Raw genomic sequence first — 16,360 nt, 5'->3', positions numbered from 1 at the left:
TTTAGCTTCTATAACCTATAAAATGAATTCACTGTCATTTTTTCCCATCTGCTATAATCAACTGTCATTTCCAAACCTGTCTACTATTTAATTTCTTTTTACACACACATTTGCAAAGCATGTTGAACTAACACATTTAAAATAAAATATAAAGATTTCACATAGTCAAACAGAATTGCATGCACACACTATGTTCAAATATCAAGCAACAATACTTGTACAAAAACATAAAAATCAATGTCTAAATTAACATCAGTGCTCTATACAAACAAAATTACTAATTTGTTTCCTTTACAATTGCAGTGAAGACCACTCTCCTGAAAAGCAACAGCAGAATTTGTAGTACAAACAACAACTAAGAAGAAACCTGCTCATTCCACAAAAAAAGTAAGTTAAATACCACCATAACATTTGTACTATTACTCAAACATACTGTAAGGTTAATTAATGCTATTTCTGCGCCTAAAAATAGAGATTGTGCACCATTCTGTCAACAAATCCTCATTTGCTAAACAGAGATTTACAGGCAGGATGGCGCACAAATTCCCATTTTTCAGGCGCACAAATGACACAAGTCAGCCCCTAGAATTTTGATATTATAGAACAAACAACTGTTTTAATTGTACACCATTAGATTTACTATTTGTGCTTCTCCTCACCACTAGCTTACTTTCTACTGTCATCTGAACCCCAGTTTAGTAGCACATAAATTCAAGATATCCATCCCAACTACTTGTAGTTGCCCAATGCACAATCACACACCATCACATACATCTTTATCATCATACTCAGACACTCATGCATACAGCACACATGCATTGCAGAACACCCCAACCCATACCTTCTTTATTTTTTTCAACAGACCATAAAGAATGCCTACAAAAAATCAAGTCCGTAGAAAGCAATGCAGAAGTAGAGCAAATGAAAATAGAAGTGTCCAAAATAAGCATCCATTTCTAGCAGAATTTGTAAAAAAAAGTTCAAACAAAACAGCTAGTACAGTCATTTAGCGAAACAAAAAAAGCTTCAAGTACAGAAACTTTGCCTCCTCTATCAAAATGTAAAACGAAACAGAAAACAATTAACAAGAATTCAGCTACCACTACTGATAAAACTGCTCCTCTAAATCTTGATATAGTGCCAAGTAAGCATACCAAAAAAAGTATTTTAGCAAAAGTTCCGCCACAGAGTCCTTCAAAATCTTATAAAAACACGAGAGAAATAATGCACAACCCTTAAAACCTACCGTAGGAAATTAATCTTAGAAGATTTGATAGACAGCGCAATCCTTCTCAAAAGAAAGTTATTTATTTTAGTGTTAAACAAAATGAAACCACTAACAAAACTAATGACTAAATTACAAAAAAGACTTCTCAATAAAAGAAATATCAACAAAAAAAACTTCTTAAATATCTGTGGAGGTGAGTGGAGTCACACTACAAACACAGAACCATATTTTAATGAAGAAGCATATAAAACAAAAGCAAACAAATACAATTGCCATACATAGCAGTGCACGAGGTTATGAAAAAGTTAATAATACCATAATGGAACAAGAAATACTGCTTACAAAAATATCCCCAGAAAACTTAGAATTACCTCTCCATTCAACTGAATCAGAACGTCTAGTATACAAATGGCGATGCACGTCAATGTGTAACATTCCCAAAACATCTTGCAAGTCTTTACGCCAATTCCTCAATCAGTATGTGAAAGGCAAAGTCAAAATCAAAATTAAACTACTGCAAAATATGGATACGTGTCCAGTGTGCAAGTACACAGGACTACAAGGACATTCATTGGCCTGCATTTCAGGAGCTACTTGCAAAACCACCTTCCATAATATCAAAATGATATCAACACATCATTCAGCTATAAGAAATCTAGTCTATAAACTGTACTATGCTAAAAGTCCTGCTTTAGCACTAGCCAATTTAAATAACATTCTTCTACATGGTACAGCAAAAGACCTACTTGAAGAAATCGACTATATCCAGAAAATATATTTTGGAAGTGAAAGCCACTTACAGAATGAAATAGCTTTAAAACAAATTAGCAACAATTCTATGCATGGCAACCTTCTACTACACACATACAAAAAAGAAATACTGAAATTTAATAGTACATCTGCTGAAGAAGTGTGTGTATGTTGCCGCAGAACTTTTTATAAAAGTAACACAAACACTGTAGACCTAACATACAAAATAGAAGACAATGAAGATTCTAAATGTTTTTAATTAGCTCTCTACCCTATAGCAGAAAACAAATGCAAAATAGCGTACCCCTTAATACTTTGCAGTTACTGCACTACAAAACTTGACTACAATCAAACTCCTTCACGTGCTATCACAAATAATTTGGAATTATTTCCACTACCAAAATCCCTACAACAACGCAATTTATATGAGAGCATCATAATTTCCTACTGGCAAAGGAGGAAGGTACGATGACAGACCTATTCAAATAACAGCATCAGAATACCGCTTGTTACAGATGTATTCTGAAGATCCCAGATTTAGACAAAATGTGGAATAAATATTCGACCTACTCTTTGAAAGTGAACTAGCAACTCTATGTTACGGAGTTGCACACACATTAAAATCAGGAACCCACTTTCAAAATATGTCAGCTATACAATTAATACAAAAAGTGCAACAAAAAAATGAGGTTTTACAATCAAGTATTAAAAATCTACTAGCAAACATGTGTGGTACTACAGATTACTGGTTCCGACGTCATGGAGATGTACGTTGTATGATAAGAAACCTTGGCCCACCCACTTGGTTTGTTACATTAAGTTGTGCAGAATATGCATGGGAAGATTTACATGATTTCCTACGCATATCAAACAAAAACAAAACAAACATAGATATACTAACACCTGGAGAACATTGTTCTCTAGATTCTGTTAATGTTTCAAGATATTTTCACCATCGCTTCATTGCTATGCTACACTTTATTTGTAATAAAACTGTTCCTCCCCTCGGAGAAGTGAAACACTTCTTTTGGAGAAAAGAATACCAAGCCAGAGGAGCACCACATATCCACATGCTTTTATGGATTAAAGATGCTCCGAATTTTGGTCAAGACAATGATGCCACCGTGTTACAGTTTATCGAAAAATGTGTCACTTGTGAAATTCCATCAGAATCCACAAATAGTGATCTTCATGCACAAATTTTACAATTTCGAAGACACAAATGTGGCAAATATTGTCATCACAAATACAAAAACAAAGGGAAATACTACACCAAATGCCGCTTTGGTTTCCCTGGACCAGTTACAAAAACAGGTCAAGTAAACAACTTCATGTCTTCAGTTAGACATAGTGTTAAAGGTAAATCACGTAAAAATACATATTACATAAAAAGAACAGAAGAAGAAAAATATATCAATGATTACAATGAAATCATTGCCCACTTATGGAATGCAAACATAGATGTGCAGTACATTGCAGACAATTCCACTGCAGTTGCACGATATGTTACAGCATACTTAACCAAAGCAGAAAAAACAGAGCTCCAAGACCTCTGGAATGACCTGTCATCAGACAAAACACTGTCTCAGAAATCATATAGCTTGGGCATAAAAATGCTCTCCCATAGAATGTGGCTCCTATGAAGCAGCAGATTGTTTAACCCGTACTGCTTTGTATGGAAAATCTGAAAATATAGTATGGCTAAGTCTTGGTCCTGCTAAATCTAGAAAAAGAGTTCTGAAATCATACGACGATATAGAAACAATAGCCAAACATGATCCCAACAGCCAAGACATTTTAAAAAACAATTTGCTGGACAAATACTACCCAAACAGAAGTACCACTTTAGAAACCATGTGTCTATACCACATAGCCCAAACCTTCACATACATAAATAATATAAAACCTGATGTAAAAAAGGTAGATATAGAATATCAAATTGTGAAGGCAGCTTAGTAAAACTCACCAAACCAAATTTAATTAATCATATCAAATTGTCATTAAAGACTCCTCAACATAAAGAACTATATTACATGTCCCTGCTACAACTCTTTAAACCATGGAGAAAAGAAGAAGAAATACTAGATAACTATGGCTCCTACGAAGCTGCTTTCAAAGCAAATGAAAGCACTATAACCGATGTAAACTTTACACAGTACAAAACAATGTTGCACAATGAACAGTAACACGAAGAAGAGCTCCAGGCCCAACTAGATAAGGACACTCCTGACAGTAGTCAACCTTCTGTGACAGGAAGCCAAGAACCACTGGGAGAGCCACTAATAACAAATGAGGCAGAATTAGCTATGACAGAAGTAGAAAACACCATGTGTCAGTATGAAGATAAAGAAAACTTAACTATACTACAATCAAAACTAAAAAATGAGCAACATAGCCTTCTTCAAGAAGTAACACAAGAAATTGCACATAGTGTACAACATGAAAACGAAGAATGCACCTGCCAAAATTACAAACCTATACTACTGTACGTCAGTGGTGATGCTGCTTCTGGCAAAACATTCTTAATCAAAATCATCAGTAAATTCCTTCAACAATTGCCAAACAACAAACTGTCAGCTGTTGTCACTGCCCCTACACGTTTAGCTGCCTACACCATAGACGGTGTCACTTTACACAGATTACTACTCCTGCCAGTAGAACACCAAAACAAATTAGACTATCACAGACTTTCTACAGAAGCTGCAATGGAACTATGCAGAGTGTTAAAACAAATGAAAATGCTACTAATAGATCAAGTGAGCATGGTCTTCAACCTAATGTTGGCTTTGATTCACCTCAGATTACAAGAAGTACTCAAAACAAACTACGAAGAGCTCTTTGAAGGAAAACACATTATTGTTTTCGGAGATCTTCTGCAATTGACACCAGTGAAAGGTGAGCCTATTTTTAAAACCTTAGGACACAAACTCTGTCGTAAAACTGTTGGAAGCATAGGAAATGTCAACCTTTGGCAACATTTCCAAAACAGAGAATTAAGAGAAAACATGCAGCAATCTGCTGATCTCACTTATGCCAACATCTTAAAAAGTATTAGAGTTGGTATACTATCTCAAGAAGCACAAGCAATGTTGAAAACCGGCACATTCATGCACTTTATGGCGATAATGAATGTGCTACAGATGTTATGGAACAATTAGCCCACAAAAATGTCAAGTGTATGGCCTTAATGCCAACTCTTGCAAGCTGTTTCAAATTCAATGAAACACTGTTAAACAAAGAAATGCAACCAATAATTGAAATTAGCTCCAAACTAGACATACATGGTATGACACTACCCATGTGTGAACAAGCCACAACAAGACTAAATAGTTTAGAAAATTCAATCTCCAACACAGCTGGATTGGAAAAAATATTAAAATTATCCTTACATTGCAGAGTAATGCTTAAACGTAACCTTGACGTGGATCAAGGATTAGTTAATGGAGCACTGGGTACAGTTGTTGGGCTTCAAACATACCCATGTAACAAAAACAATCAGTTTGTCAATATTCTCTTTGACAAACTTTCAGAAGTGAAAATGATAGGATGCTCAACAGCTCGATCCCTTCTCTTCAAAGACATGTATGTACGCAGAGAACAATTTTCTCTAACTCTTGAATACGCAGTTACCATTCATAAATCACAAGGTCTTACCCTAGACAAAGCATTGATAGACATTGGTAACACAGTCTTTAAAGAAGTAATGAGCTATGTAGCACTATCATGCTAACGTACACTTGACGGTCTATTTCTAATCAACTTTGATGCAAGTAAAATAAACGCTGATATTCCTTGCATTTTAGAATACAATAGACTTCACTCACTATACACCCCCCATCTAAACACATATTCTGTTCCACAAAAAGTAAAACGTTGTAAAAGAAAACTAAATCAAACAGAAATGCAACAGGATGTAACTGCAAATCCCCCAAAGTGAGTAAAAAAACGAATATGTCACCAAGTACCACAGACAAAAAAGAAACTATTAGGGAAAGTAAACCAGGTATTTCTTCAAAAAGGGAAGACAAACTAAAAAAAAACACTCAGATACAGAACTACCTGGTCCATTTAAACTTTCAAATGTAATTGGTGTAAGTTGCTACGGAAATGTAGAAATGAATATTCTATTTCAATTACCACCAATTGTTGACAACATTTACTTACACGGCACAGACCAGTTGTGTTTGCAAATGTTAGTACTTCATAGAAATGTAACAAACAATCCTGACAACATGTATAGTGTTTATGGAATAAGACAACAATTGGACTACTGTGCTGGAATGGTGAAATTCACTTTAAACTCACAGGAAGATCCACAAGAATTTCTAATGTACTTACTACCTATAAATGAAATCTTCCAGATTTCATACATGTGGAAACATACATGCACTCTCTGCAACAATGTGACACAAGAACAAATCCCCAATGAGTGCTTCGTGTATGTAGCAATACCTAATTGTGAATCCGCTCCTTTTCAGCAACTTGTACAAAATGCAAACCATGGTAGATTATGTACTACCTGCAATTTGGATAATCGCTCCACCTTACTAATACAAACACATAGTGAATACGTAATACTAATACTTCGACGTTAAAATGCAGATGGTACAAAAAACAACTGCAAGCTGACTGGATTCACACATGGTCAAGTATCACTTGGTAAGAAAACCTTCACAACAATAGGTATAATCTACTACACAGGAGGCACAGCCAATGCAGGTCACTATACTGCATATATAAAAAAAAATGTGGATGATTCGAATGTAATGATAGTACCAATTCTCTAAAGCAGAGATTACCTGCAAATCTTACAAACGCGTATTTAATCTTCTTAAAACCAAAATGTATTAACTAAACTGTACTTAAACATTAACAAAACTTCTATTAAAAAACTATAAACTGTTAAAATATGCCAACAGCTATCTAACTGCCCCATGATTCTACAACAAATAAACAGATAAATGAATACCACTAAATTATATCATAAAATAGTCAGTTAGAATACGCCAACTGGTATCTAACTGCCCCAAGATTTTAAAATAACCAAACAGATAACTCAATACCACTTCATTATAAAAAAAATAGACAGTTAGAATATGCCAACAGGTATCTAACTGCCCCAAGATTCTAAAACAACTAAACAGATAAATGATTAACACTAAATTATATAAAAAAATAAACAGTTAGAATATGCCAACTGGTATCTAACTGCCCCAAGATTTTCAATAACCAAACTGATAAATCAATACCACTACATTATAACAAAAAATAGACAGTTAGAATACGCCAACTGGTATCTAACTGCCCCAAGATTTTACAATATCCAAAACGATAAATCAATACCACTTCATTATTACAAAAAATAGACAGTTACCATATGTCAACAGATATCTAACTGCTCCAAAAATCTGCAACAAGCCAACATATAGAACATTAGCCAGAAACAACAAGTAAACACTGAAAACAAACAAACAAATAGACTGTAGCATATCAAAAAAGGTTTTTTTTTTTCCACAGACCCAATGATTTCAGCAACAAACACAGAAACTGAGCAAATTGCACAGTACACTGGTTTGTAATCTACTAAATATGAGAGTAAAACAAAATGTTGATTATTCCATGTTATAAGTCATTACAAAATACCAATACTAACATGATCTTTTCTTTTATCACAGAAATTAACAAGGAATACATGTACTCCAGTTACTAAACCAAACAGTAAGTATATTATAATAAGTATAACGATCGCAGCAAACCACACCCATAGTGACTTATAACTTCAGTGTTTATAAATTTGGTCTTAACCATGCACCCAAGACTCTAGGCCCTGGCCACAACCACCGCAGCATACCACACCCATAATAGCTTATAACTTCGGTGCTTATAAATGTGATCTTGTCCATGCACCCAACACTGGATAAGCCACTATGGGTCTGATATGCTGCAGTGTTTGTGGCCAGGCCATAAAGTCTTGGGTGCATGGCCATACGGCCATGCACCCAAGACTCTATGCCCTGGCCACAACCACCGCAGCATATCACACCCATAGAGTCAAACATTTTAACTATGCCATATAGGCACTTTTAATGTCCACGAACATGACGAGTGTTCTAAGAGCATTTTCAACTTGCCTGCGAACAGTATAGACAGGCATAGCGTCCTCAGGACACACCTATTTTGTTTATTTATGAACATCCCAGGACACTTGATGTGTTCTTAAAACAGTTAGAACTTGCCTACGAACAGTACGGACAGGTATAGCGTCCTCAGGATACCCCCAGTTTGTTTATTTACGAACATCCCAGGACACATGTTCTTAGAACAATTTCAGCTTGCCTACGGACAATACGGACATCATCCTCAGGACACACCCATTTTGTTTATTTACGAACATTTCAGGACATCGTTTGTGTTCTTAGGACAGTTTCAGCTAGCTTGTGAACAATTCTGACAGTTCTAGCGTCTCAGAACACCCCCATTTTGTTTATTTACAACATCCCAGGACACTTGATGTGTTCTTAGAACAATTTCAACTTGCCTACGAACAGTACGGACAGGCTTAGTGTCCTCAGGACACCCCATTTCCTTTATTTACGAACATTTCAGGACACCCGTATTGTCCGCGGTCAGAACGAATACAACAGGGGTGCCTGCCACCTAAATAAATACAACATTTAACCCATCTCTTACTCCCCCACCCTCCCCAAACAGTCTTACACACCAAAACACTTTACTAAATAGTATTTTCCACTAAGTTTCACCGCGCTGTCCGCGGACATCCGCGAAACCAAGATGGCGGGCATTTCCAAAAATCTGACGGACTTCACGCTCTTCACCGTCCAATCAGCAAACAAGTTGCATGTCCGTGGACATGAAGCAAGCCGATTGGCCAATCAGGACACTGTCCGCGGAGCGAACAGGGAAGTGTGTCCGTGGACCGAACATAGATATCACTAATTTTTTGTGACCTACTTTTTGGTTATTTTAAAAAAAAACTACTGGATGGATTTTCACCAAACTGGCTAAAGCACGCTTTCGGGACCAAGCCGCTGCTCCTGGTCCAGATTTGGTGAAAATCCGCCCAGCGGTTTGGGCTGCAGGCGTGAGCAAAGTTTTTTCCCCATTCAGTCTATGGGAAAAAAATAAGTTTTGGGACCCCCCTATAACTTTGCCCCCCCCTGGACCAAACCTCCCTAAACTTTGCAACTGAAATCAGAGTGACCCATATACCTTTTTTGCAAAGTTTGGTGAGGATTTGTCCAGGGGGAGCGTAGTTATAAGCCACCCAAAAAGGGCTCTTCCTATGGAAACAGCAACTTAACCATAACTATACAGCCACTAGCGTGGCTGTGTAATATACATATATATATTCAGAGATATGTGAAAACATGTGGTTACCAACTCAATGTAGTTTAATTGTTGTAGGATGGAGGGTTTGGGGTATAACAGTATGAAATCAAAGTGTATGAGATTTGTTTATTTGTGTTTGAGATTACCCACACATGCAAATAGGTCTGTAGCAAGGATTACTTTGTTTCTGCAGTGACTCTTTGGTCAGGTCCCAGCATAAACAAAGGGGTGAGTATGTAGGAAAAAAGGAGGCTCTGAATTTAAGCAAGGTCAGCATTTCACCAAAATCTAAGAACTGATCCCATGTGAGATAAGGGTGTGGAACTCTGGACTGGGTCTGGTGTGTGTCAGTGTTGTGGGAGCTTTGAAACATACACGGTAAAAGGGGGGTTTGAATTTGGCATTGCATAAAAGCTGGTATTTTCAGTAGCATTGGCTAAATTGCAATGAAGCATATGACTAACAATTATTAATCTCTAACCCTTACCCTACTAAATCTTTAATACAATGCTAATATTTACAGCTCAGTCCATAGCCCTGTGGTGCAAATGTTGGTGCAGAACTATGGTACAAGCCAGCTCATTTTATTAAATGGTACCAGCACAGATGGTGCACTGTGCTTGGAAAGATGGCATGAACATGAAGAATTAAACTTATTCTGTGGAAGACGTTAAAAATTGGAGATTTGGAATGTGAAGAGCCACATTGCTCAAAGCATCCCCATTGTTCATGTTAGCTCTGCAGGAAACTAATGTGAAGAAATGTAAGGCTTTTCATCCATTTGCTGCTCTGCATCACAGTCAAAAGTGCAGGATGGACATGTGCATTCTGGAACCTTCGGGAGACTTGACAAAGGGAGGTGTTTTTTTGATTGGCATATGAAATAACTCTGAAAGGCAGGTATCATTCTTACATGTCCTGGATATTTGTAGGCCGATCACAGAGCGAAATTTTTAAAAGTGCTGTCTGTTATGGGCTGGTCTCTCACTCTCTGCTTGCCTCTGTGTCAGCGTGTGCTGCATTCGCTGGCAGGCAGGTAGGCTGGGGAAAAGACTTTGTGGAATTAATTCAGCCTGAGAGGGAAGGAAAACCAGATAAATAAATGTTCTAGTGTGGTTTCTATCCAGGCAGCTGTGTAGAGGGGTTTCTAACTTTTCTGTACTGGAGACTCACAGAATCAAGCATTATTTTTGGTAAGAGTCTAGTGAAAATTGAGGTAGTGTTGATTTGCCTTGCGAGTGCTTTCTGCCGACAGTTGCATACAGGAAAATTATGGTCACGTTTATAAATGTAGGAAGATATTTTCATGTGTTATTCTTTCCATGTAACAAGTGTCAAATATAGCTGAAGACATTAAGCTGTGAAAAGCAGATGCTATCTTCCAAGGTCTCCCGATAACACTGTTTTGAAATGCAACACTAAAAGTAGGGTGTTTGAACCCTCTTATGATAAAAAAGCTATTTACCACCGTGGGGGAACTTTACTAATTGATTGTGTGCATACTTTTGCTTCTTTTCATTTTGTATCACAAGGGTTGTCATGCAAAAACCCAATGCATTGCAAAACAAATTCTGCACCTTTTATACATTTTAAAACCTTATAAAGCACAATAAAAAGGAAATAGGCCAGCCTCAGACTACTTATTATATGTCCTTGTCATTGGTGATAGTATACAGACAAAGTGAAGCAGGTAGTAATTGCATTTTGCAGCATTTTGTACTTTCATTTTACAGCATGTGGTAAAAACACAAGACCAAACTAGGCACTGTGGCCTGGCTCAGTTTCAGGGGCTGATTATATGAATAATAGTATCCAGGTGTTGAAATGTAAGAAGTGAATTTATCCATTGAAAAGTTGTTCTCTCCCTGGGTTTTATTAATGGATATTGTATATTTTATGATATAGGTTTTTTTTTTATTAAGGTTTTCTTTCTTTTTTTGGCTACATCTCTTGTTTTTTTTTCCTTTTAATGTTCTGGTTAAAAAACATGGAAATTGTTATCATTTTGGGTATAGGAGTCATATACTTTGAATGTGTTATTCTTTGTTGATATGTCCTTCTATTTCCTTCTTTTTATTTCTTTTTTTCTTTTGATACTCTGTGTAAAAAGTCGAAATCTGTTTTGGCTAATATGCACAATAAAATGAAAAAAACTCAAAAGTATCCAGGTGTCACAGTAAGTACATTCTGGGTTGCCACCAAAGTGGTATTGTAGATAAAATACCACATGATAATGAAATTGTGATTCAGGGCGCACCAGGTCCGGTTTTGGATTACCGATTAAGATCCCGATATAATGATAATTACAGGTAGTCTTATTTATTTCAGGCTTACCAAAATATGATGAAATATCCCAACAGGATCACCAAAACCAGGGATGTGGCTAGGTCTGGAAAAGACCCAGGGCTATGCTAATGTCGGGACTGGTGGGACTCGGGCTAGCCATAGCCTTTTGGTTGTAGCGCCTGAGCTTCTATCCGGGGATACAACCAAAAGACCCAGGGCTATAGCCCTCTCATCCCCCCTAGCAACGCCTCTGACCAAAACTACAGCAAAATACCCCTAACAGAGTTCCCTACCTAACAAACTAACTAAGGTGCTCTTCAATCATCAGTGTAAGTCTTAATTCAGATTTCATCCACTGTCCAAAACAAACCTATTCTGACCCTACCACTACTAAAGTACAGGCAAATTACTCACTTCTTCTGCTAAATGGGTTCTCCCCAAGATCAGTTCAATATGGAATTTGTAAATATCTTTTAGCCACCACTCACATCAAATTATACATTTCAGATACTGGATTCTTCCAGGTCTTAATATATCTCTTCACTTGCTTTTCCGTTCTTCTGCTCCATTTCTTATCTCTTTTCTGTCATAGACTGTTTCAACACTTTTCTCTTTACTTTGACAAAAGTTTGTCCCGTCTCTTATCATTGACTTTTCATCCTGATCAACACAAGCTGTAAAGTTCCAATATTCTTTCTCACTTCCTTTTATAAACTCCTCTAGACTTGGATGAGTTACAGTGTTCCAATAATGATTCTCACTTTCTCTTGATATTCTCAATACTTCCTTTTGACTGGGAAGAGTATGAATGTTCCAGTAATGAATCTGTCTTTCTCTGTTTTTTTAATACTTCATTTTGATCGGGATGAGTGTACACATTCCAGTAATGATTCCCCCATTCCCGGGTTTCCCGTTTTCCCTGTTACCTGTGTTTTGTAGGGGTAATGTCACTGTGGGTCCTATGTGGACTGGGACCTTCTTTTCTTTGTCTTAGAAAGGCTTCACACATTTTTAGCAATGTTTGCGACTGCTGTTTAATTCCTCTGCGATAGCTCTTCAGCTGTGGTATCTGTGTTGTTTATGAAACCATAGATCCATTGTGCCTCATCTGTGGCCACCATTTCCTCCCTTCAAGGTCAGGACATGTCTCCGTACGCCCTCTCTTCACTTCAGCATTCTCTAGCTCTTCTTCTTCCCAACTTCAGCTTTCAGAGCGTCTTCCTTTTTCCAAAGCCTTGCTTTGGTCGGTTTGTCGGATTCTCCACTTCGCATCGGACACTGCACATCCAGGACTCTCTCAGCAGGGCAGCACCAGCTGATTTGAAACTCACTCCAAGTCTCTCCCTGTTCCCAGAGCTCCACCTTCCTGTTTTATGATGTACTTACAGGGCTTCCCTGGTATGCCGTACAAGTCCTTCTTTTCTTTCAGATTCACATTCAATATGGTTTGAATGATCTTCTTTCAAGGATTTAAACTTTGTTCCAGTATTTCTTTAAGCTTTCTCTCATAGACATTAATGGTGCACCTGATTGACAATAACAGATGTTATATTGTTCTTCATGTCTTCCTTCGTGCTTTCTTAATGAAGAGAGTTTAGTGATCTTTGACTTTGGGAGTTCCTTGCTGGAACAGGAGTCTGTGTCCCAAAAGGGAGAGTTTCTCCTGGTGAAGTTCTGCTTGCCACTACCCCTAGGGAGGGTCTTGTGTAGCGGGCTCACCTCCTTAGCCACACCAGTTAAGGCTCCCCCTTAGGGAGAAGCAACAGAATCTTGTGATTCGTCACTGTTGGTAGAGGATAAAATAAACTGATGAACAATTAATTGGCTAAAAATAGGGACCATTCCTGGTGGTTCAAATGTGGGTAATTCCATAGCTCATTGGGGTAAATGTCATGGAAGATGGTAGCATCTGTATGGCCCTATAGAGGACAGCTTTAAAGCAGATCTTAAAGTCATGGGGCCTCATTACATGTTTGCCAGTCCAGAAACAAGGGTGCTGGTAGGCTCACCGGCACCCTTTTTTCTGGAGCGGAAAACTACAAGTCTGCCTGCCAGAGCCGCTGTGCCCGATGGTCTGAACCTGCCGGGCGCAGTGGCCACGGTAGGCAGATTTGTCACGGGAGCACTGGCAGCATTGCTAACGGTGCCGGTGCTCCCGTGTCCCCACTCCCTTAGAGTCTGATAGGACCCTATGGGAATGGGGATTAACAAAAGTACCAGCGCCTGGTAGCAGTGGCACTGGGAAGTCAGGCACCGGTAAATTATCACGGGTCCGGCGGCAACCCGCCGGTAGCACTGGCAGGGTGACCGCCAGACCCGTAATGAAGCCCAATCTCTTTAATGCAAAGTGAATTTGCTGATGTAAGGGGCACTCATTGTTATATGAGAAATTCCAAACACAGATGCACACAGATGTAAATATAATCTAAGATATATTTGTTGACTAATTTAAGCTAATATCTTGCTGACATTTGTAACCTTTTTTCCTGCAAGGCACATACCCACACTGGTGTTAATGCTATGCCAAGGCTCATGTGTGAAGACTGCATGCTAATCATTCTAAATGTCTAACAGAGGCAGAGCCTGAAGGCTCCAGTTACCTTTTAGAGGACTTCTATCCATGTGGGCGAACTTTGATTTCCATGAAGTATCCTATGCAAAACATGTTTTAAATGGATGTCAAAATAAAATTCTATAACTAACATTTGAAAATAAGGCAACATCTTTTTTTATAAGTGTTACCCAGTGTTTTAATTGAATGGTAATATCAAAGTAACCAGGAGACGAAATGATGAGCCATATTACGTAAACTGTTGGTACTGATCCAACACAAAGAAATGGCTGCCCAACCGTCCTTAACAAGTGTGATGCAAACTATTGTGAACTGCGGCATCAGTAACGTCACGTAAAGATACATCACTAGCACCATATCTGCAACGTTTTCACAATATGATCTGAAGTCATTGGGCCTGATGTACAAAGGTGTTTTTCAATGGGACAATCCCATTGAAAACGCTTTTGTAAATAAGGACTATTTTTTTATTTTTTTATTTTATTTGTACTTAATCCAAAAAAAGATTTTTTACAAAATGGTCAGTTTGTCCTGAGTTTTTCATTAAAGTTCTTGTCTCTCTAAAATGTGCCCTCGTTTTTGACTATAGTCTCAGCAAATTTACAGCTTCCAGTATTTTGTATGTGGCGATTTGCCATTTCGTTTTGTCTCCCCCAATCAAACGAGACCAACATATTTATTCATCTGAGATAATGAAGTCTGAGAACTTAGGTCTTAAATATCGATCTCGTATATGTTGGTTAATTTATTTTTTATTTGATTTAATTGTACAAACCATTTTTACTAAATTTGCATCAACTTCTTATCCTTCTCGATTTCCTCGTATAATCTTGACCTACTTTTGAAAGTTCACCTGTGCCACTGCTATGACCTCCCCCGTTTTCTCTCCTCCCAATCTTCCTCATTGTAGAAATAAGGACTATAGTAAACATTCAACAGGGCGGATGAGGTTTGGGTGGTTTTGCTGCTGGGCCATGTACTCCACTAGCTGCAAAAGCTTACATAATGATAATAGGTTATTCATAAGCGCGTAATACGCGGAGGTTTCTAATAGTGGACTCAGGGATCGAACCTGTGTTGTTTCGTGCCGTCTTGCTGGCAAAACGCGAGCGCTGCCCCTGAGCTATGCTCCCGAGATATGAGCGAATACAATGGTCAAAATCGGTCAATAGCTGATTTTTTATTTTTTTTGTAGTTTGTCGTTTTGTACTTTTCATTTCCCAAAACGTGAACGTAGACACGTGGGGACAGCAGTGCATGTGCAGTACCTGTCAAGCATTTGGCAATTCAGCAATAACTTTTCACAATATCTAAAGCATATATGTCCCCCTCCCACAAGGCCTTATTCGACATAACTTGTGGAAAAATAAAATTGTATTTTTCTAACCCATATTTTAATGCAATTACTGTCATTTGAATTGACTTCACCCGCAAGGTCAAATACTGGTGCAATTTTAGCGACTGCGTGCTCATGGGTGTTCATGCCTCCAGGTTTGAGAGCATGTTTTCTTGGGAAACTGCCATGAGTGATTCATTGTACAAGGCAGAATCAAGCGGGATTCAATGCTCAAATAGCTCACATCTTATCTAGAAACACGTTCATTACAGTGCTAACTAGGCACTTTACACCTGTGGATGATAATCACATCACACGGAGAATTATGCCGGCTGCCCACTCTGCCCCGTGGTGTATGCCGCGGCTTGTTAAGCGGTAACTACAGACCATCACGTCGCTGCTCGCGTTTCAGCCGAGCCGAGGCTATTACACGGTGACAGGATAAAATATGGTTTAGCAGCTCAACAGTTGTAGCAGGCAATTGCAAATAATAGCCCATTTCTGAAATTGCGAGCATGGCCTGCGCTTTTAAACGCAGTTGCTTTCTTTCCACAGCATGCACTCTTTTGATTCAACATTACGGTTGACTCAACTGGTATTAGTAGTCCCTATTATATTTTAAGATACTATTCCTTATCAAATTAGCACCATACCGTTTCTACTTTATTTAACGCGATGCTTAAAACTAAATTAAAACATGTTTTCGATATTCCTGGGTGTGCAGCCTTTGAAGTGGACTATCTGACAAAAGAATGCCAATATTGCACAGTGCCATGCCCCAATACATTGTTCGTCAAGTGGCATTACGTAAGCATTGGGTATGTGCCATTGCATGGCT

Source organism: Ambystoma mexicanum, chromosome 9, assembly GCF_040938575.1.
Source record: "Ambystoma mexicanum isolate Mex_15411 chromosome 9, UKY_AmexF1_1, whole genome shotgun sequence".
Taxonomy (NCBI): Eukaryota; Metazoa; Chordata; class Amphibia; order Caudata; family Ambystomatidae; genus Ambystoma; species Ambystoma mexicanum.
This window is presented reverse-complemented; position numbering follows the sequence as displayed.